The 6,674-nt window shown below is 30.5% G+C and overlaps 1 pseudogene; it reads left to right on the forward strand.

The window, feature by feature from the left end:
* The first annotated feature begins 1,564 nt into the window (after window positions 1–1,564).
* LOC147947647 (FBD-associated F-box protein At1g61320 pseudogene) lies at window positions 1,565–3,651 on the forward strand (annotated as a pseudogene).
* The last annotated feature ends 3,023 nt before the right edge of the window (window positions 3,652–6,674 follow it).

A 6,674-nucleotide genomic window follows, 5' to 3' on the forward strand; every position in this document is an offset into this window, starting at 1 on the left:
TGTCACCTGAATATGAAGATCCTTAAGAAGTTGTTGTAACCAGATGATCTCACATGTTGCTTGAGCCATACTTCTGTATTCAGACTTTGTACTATTACGGCTGGCAACTCCCTGTTTCTTCGATTTCCATGATATCAGAGAAAATTGGTTCTCCAGATGTTTCAGTTTTATTGGTGTGGAGCAATTAATTTAAGTAAACAATAACATAATAATATAAATAATATAAATTTATTAAAAAAAAATTTAAGAGACACCATCACCGATGTGGATGCTTTTAGAGCGTTGTACGTTTTACATGGTTTCTCTACGGCGGTCTCTGTTTTTCCCAATCGTAATAATGCTCATTTGTACGTATTTAACTTACTTTATCTACTTACCAATTGGTTTTAGTTAAGATTTGCAGACTTACATGGCATACGATTTTCATACATTTCTTAAAAAGTAATGATCAATAATTCTGTGTAAATGAGATTTACTTCACTACATACAAAAGACATAAAAAGAGTTAGAGTTTTATATTAACAGAACATAGTTCATTTTGTTTTGACATAAATTTCACTTAATTTCACTTTTAAAACATTAGATAATTTTTATTATTATTATATGCATCATTCTTAAAGTGGTTGGAGTTTATATTATATTTGCATATCTCTTTGGACGATCGACAGAGAATGTTCATCATGTATAGCTAAAGTTACCGAATTTTGAACTATGCCAAACTATCGTAGCTCGTTTGGTGTGTTTGAAACATCACATGTCTCAGATACAATTTGCTTTTCTTTTCTTCTGATCTTCTCTCTCATTTGAACAGGCTTTGTTTCTCTATTGTTTATCTTCCATAAGAATTCTTTTAACTAAGATTTGAATACTTGTTTCTTTTGCCAAAATAACGAAATTAGGTTTTTTCGCCAAAAATTCTGAAATTTATACATTATAAAAACATTGTAAAAATGAATGTAAAAAAAAAGAACTTGAAAAAACCTTAAAGCTTTTTATAAGAATTTAATAAGGTTTTTGTAATATTATTATTAGGTTTTTGTAAGGTTTTTATAAGGCATTTGCAAAATTTTAATAAGACTTTTATAAGGTCCTCATAAGATTTTTATAAGGTTTTTATAAGGTTTTCCTAAGTTTTTATAGGTTTTAATAAGATTTTTATATGATTTTATAAGCTTTCTATTTATAGAAATTTTATAAATGTCTTGTAAATATTTTTAAATCGTTTAAAACCTGCGCCTTGTATTTTTTTTTTGACAAGAAAGTTTTTGGCGGGAAAATATATCAGAAATTATTTTGACGGGAAAAGTTTGGTTTTCATTTTGTTGACTAAAATATATATTAAGTAGGGGTAAAATGGTCATTAAAAGTTAAAGGAGGCCATAAATGCAAATTGCCAATAAAAGAGGTATTTTCATTTTTATTCCATATACACAATTTGTCAAAAATAGAAAAATCAGTTGTGTTAAAAGATTTTATAAAAGTAAAATTTCTAATTTATTAGTTCAAATTACAAAGTAACAAACTTTTATCTGTCAAAATAATAATTTTATTTGTTTAACAAACAAATGTATAATCTATTAATCTCGATTTCAGTGGAATATATTCTAAAAGATGTAGTCATTTAGAGGCTGTTGGCATCATAGAAAAAGTATTCAACCAATACAAAGGATCAGAGGTTGACAGATTCGTTTTGTTTATCAATCATCTTCGTATAGAAGATAAAGTCATCTCGTGGATCAATACATGTCTTGGTAAAAACATCAAAGAGACAATCCTAGATTTCCCCAAATCCAAAGAAATTTATGGAGAGCCCCATCAATATCTCGAACTTGGAGACTCTACAAGATTTGAAGCCGTGATCATGTAAATTTGAAATACTAGACAATACTCTGAAAGGTTTAAAGCTCTTGAGGATGTTCTCACTTATGCGGAGTGAGGTGAAGAAAAAGACAATAGTTGCAATTTAATGCAACTACATCCACCTCGAGTCGCTAGAACTAATAGAATGTGGGATGGATGCTATGTTGAGCATAGTGGCTCAAAATCACAATAAATTCAAGTCGCTTGTTTTGTCTTCTATGTGAGGGCTTTATGACATCTATTTGGAGGCACCCTCTTTTGAAAACAACAATTACAATGGATATGTCAGTCCATTTAACTTTGTGGGAACATATGCACATAACCTCCATTACAATGGGAATTTTAGTCCATGTTATTATGATCCAATTGACTTGGTAGTTAATAACATAAGTTCCTTTACAAGCGTTTCTGTCGTCGCAACAACCACAATATTTCTTGAGGTAAGTTCTTTCTCAATCTAGTAAGTAGATTTTTCTTTCTTTCAAGTTTATACATTTGAAAATTCATAATTAATTAGTTTTAAAATTACTTTTGAATTTTTGTTTAAAAAAGAAAATTTAAATATATTATTAGAGTATTAGTTACATGAATTATTTAGTATGACCTCCTTAGACCATCTCCATCAGAAAAGTTTTGTAAGAGATCTAAAAAATATAAAAATATAAAAATAATAAAAAAGAGATAAAGAAAATTGTGTCTTCTGAGACACATCTGAGACACTTATCAAAGCAAGGGTTCTCGAGATGTTTCAGTTTTATTGGTGTGGAGCAATTAATTTAAGTAAACAATAATGTATTACTATAAATAATATAAATTTATTTAAAAAAAATTTAAGAGACACCATCACCGATGTGGATGCTTTTAGAGCGTTGTATGTTTCACATGGTTTCTCTACGGTGGTCTCTGTTTTTCCCAATCGTAATAATGCTCATTTGTACGTATTTAACTTACTTTATCTACTTACCAATTGGTTTTAGTTAAGATTTGTAGGCTTACATGGTATACGATTTTCATACATTTCTTAAAAAGTATATGATCAATAATTCTATGTAAATGAGATTTACTTCACTACATACAAAAGACATAAAAGGATTTAGAGTTTTATATTAACAGAACATAGTTCATTTTGTTTTGACATAAATTTCACTTAATTTGACTTATTAAAACTTTAGTTAATTTTTATTATTATTCTATGCATCATTCTTAAAGTGGTTGGAGTTTATATTATATTTGTATATCTCTTTGGACGATCGACAGAGAATGTTCATCATGTATAGCTGACAATGCAATTTTCAAATATATTCTTCCACATCTGAGGGTCCCCATTTTCTTCTGTTCATAACCATTTTTTTTGTTTAGAGCTAGTTTTGGTGGCGTTTTACACATATTATATGTAGGCTCTCACGCATAAATACATAGGAGGAGGAAATCACGAAAAGCTGCTTTTCAAGTTTGAGAACTGGAGAAAATTGAAGATAACCTTTAAAGCTCCTACATTTTGCACTCTATTCGACATAGCTGAATTCCTCAAAGAATGCCCTAGACTTGAAGGAGTTGTGATCGATGTACGTTTCTCTTTTTCTCTCTCTATATATATCTCTAAATCTCTCCCACCAATGAGCTGTGTTTAAATATATGCAGATTCACAATTTAACTTTCGGACCTCGATTGCCTTTTTTGTAGAGTGATCGTAAGGATGAAATTCAAGATAACTCAAAAAACAAGTATCTTTTTCTCAAGAAAGTCAAGATTTTTGGATACAAAGGCTACTCGCATGAGCTTGAATTTTGAACTATGCCAAACTATCGCAGCTCGTATGGTGTGTTTGAAACATCACAGCTCTCAGATACAATTTGCTTTTCTCTTCTTCTAATCTTCTCTCTCATTTGAACAGGCTTTGTTTCTCTATTGTTTATCTTCTATAAGAATTATTTTATCTAAGATTTGAATACTTGTTGCTTTTGCTAAAATAACGAAATTAGGTTTTTTTGCTAAAAATTCAGAAATTTATACATTATAAAAATGAATGTAAAAAAAAAAAGAACTTGAAAAAACCTTGAAGCTTTTTATAAGGTTTTTATAAGATTTTAATAAGGTTTTTGTAATATTTTTATTAGGTTTTTGTAAGGTTTTTATAAGGCATTTGCAAAATTTTAACAAGACTTTTATAAGGTTCTTATAAGATTTTTATAAAGTTTTTATAAGGTTTTCCTAAGTTTTTTTATAGGTTTTAATAAGATTTTTATATGATTTTATAAGCTTTCTATTTATAGAAATTTTATAAATGTCTTGTAAATATTTTTAAATCGTTTAAAACCTGATAAACGCCTTGTAATTTTTTTTACAGGAAATTTTGTGGCGGGAAAATATGTCAGAAATTATTTTGACGGGAAAATTTTGGTTTTGATTTTGTTGACTAAAATATATATTAAGTAGGGGTAAAATGGTCATTAAAAGTTAAAGGAGGCCATAAATGAAAATTGCCAATAAATATTTTATCTGTCAAAATAATAATTTCTTTTGACACATATTGGAATCAAGTTAGTAATAAAACTAATAATATATGGAAAACATTTTGAATAGTTAACATGGAGACAATTTCAATAGAAAATAATAATGTTATTGGTACGAAATAGTTGTTAAGTTTTTTTGTACACATAAATTAATTGATATATGAAATGAATATATTGTTAACTTTCTTCTAAAAAATAATAAAGTCAAATTTATAATATGGAGTAATTATTATATTTCTTAAATGAGAAAAGGAAAAAAATTTAGGTTTGACTAAAACAAAAGCAAATGATATATTGCTTTTCCATAATATATATATATATATATATCATATCTTTCATATCTTGTTACTAGTGAAAATCAATGGCTTCTCCTTCAAAGAGAAGAGAAATGGAAGGATCATGAAACTTACTCAAAAATTCATGAAGATCTGGTGGAGCATATCATGTCTAAATTTCTTCCAGTGCAATCTCTTTTACGAAATCGAATTCTGTCCAAAAGATTTAAGAGTACAAATATATAATCTATTAATCTCGATTTCAGTGGAATATATTCTAAAAGACGTGGTCAGTTAGAGGTTGTTGGCATCATCGAAAAAGTATTCAACCAATACAAAGGATCGGAGATTGATAGATTCGTTTTGTTTATCAATCATCTTGGTATAGAAGATAAAGTCATCTCGTGGATCAATACATTTCTTGGTAAAAACATCAAAGCGATAGTCTTAGATTTCCCCAAATCCAAAAAATTTATGGAGAGCCCCATCAATAACTCGAACTTGGAGACTCTACAAGATTTGAAACTGCGATCATCTAAATTTGAAATACTAGACAATACTCTAAAAGGTTTAAAGCTCTTGAGGATGCTCTCACTTATGCGGAGTGAGGTGAAGAAAAAGACAATAATTGCAATTTTATGCAACTACATCCACCTTGAGTCGCTAGAACTAATAGAATGTCGGATGGATGCTATGTTGAGCATAGTGGCTCAAAATCACAATAAATTCAAGCCGCTTGTTTTGTCTTCTGATGTTCATATATTTTACTATGTTTTCCCTTAATATATTCACATATTTTGCATCCTTTGCTATCCTTTTTGATCATTATTGCGTAGTTTTAGGATTGTTCTTGCATTAGAGTGTAGTTGCATTGCATTTGCATCTTTTCTTGCATAAACAGGTGATTTTGGAGCCTAAGGAGCATGGAAGCAATGCTGAGGAGAAGTGAAGCAATCATGAGGAGAAAGCAAAGGAGTTAAGGCTAGAGAACTAAGGTCCGGAGTCCCACTCGACTGCCCACTCGACCGGACACTCGACCGTGTGCTGAGAGTGACTCGACCGAGTGGAAGGAGCACAAGAAAACCCAACTCGACCGGTCACTCGACCATGCACCGGGTCGAGTTGGCCGAGCCGCTTGGCTATTTTGTCTTTTAGCATTTTTAGGGCTTCCTCTCCTTTTTCCTATTTAAGGACCTTGTACCCTGCAGCCACAAGGAGGCAGCTTTTTAGATATTCTCAAACCTAGTATTTTATCCTTTTTGGAGATTTATGCTTTTTGCACTTTTATTTTCTTAGATCTTGTACCTCTTTTGAAGGAGAAAACACAAGATTCTTCATACTTGTTTGTTTCATAACTTTCAAAGTATCAAGAATTCGAGTTTAATTCCTTCTCCAATATTGTAGATCTCTGTTTTATCTTTCTAATCATGCAAGTTTCGAGTTTTTCTGGGTTTATTACTTTGCTGTTCATTATGTGTGATTGTGAGTAGTTTCCTTAGCTCTTAGGGATGGTTTAGGCTGGATGGATGTTGTGGTTATTTGATTTGGTCAAGATTGATTGTTGTAGATCTCTTCTAGACTAGATGTTCTTAATGCTGATCCTATAACTGAGAGGGTAGGGTTTGATCTCAAGCTTCTTAGCATCACACCAATGTCTAAGGTGCATAGATAAGGCTAGATCTAGAGATTATCATTAGGCTTGCTAAGAGATTAGAAGTCTTGTTTGATTCTTGACATATTGCTTAATGCTTGCTTGTATAGATTTTTTACTTTGTGAGAACAAGTCTAGAAATATATGAACTTGATTGTTTTTGCCATGAGAGTGGATTAACATGTTCTTAGAGATTAATGTCTAGAGATTAGCTCATGTTGATTGAGGTTTGTTGATCAAGTTAGATAACCACAATCTAAGTTCAGCCCATGAATCCATCCCTAAGACCTTCCTTGTCTATTGATTTCTTAGTCTAAATCCTGTTGTTTGATCGTTGTTTGATTTACTTTTGTCTTCCTCTGTTTTGTCTGCATT

This window comes from Camelina sativa, chromosome 3 (assembly GCF_030686135.1).
Source record: "Camelina sativa cultivar CO46 ecotype springtype chromosome 3, ASM3068613v1".
In the NCBI taxonomy this organism is placed as follows: Eukaryota; Viridiplantae; Streptophyta; class Magnoliopsida; order Brassicales; family Brassicaceae; genus Camelina; species Camelina sativa.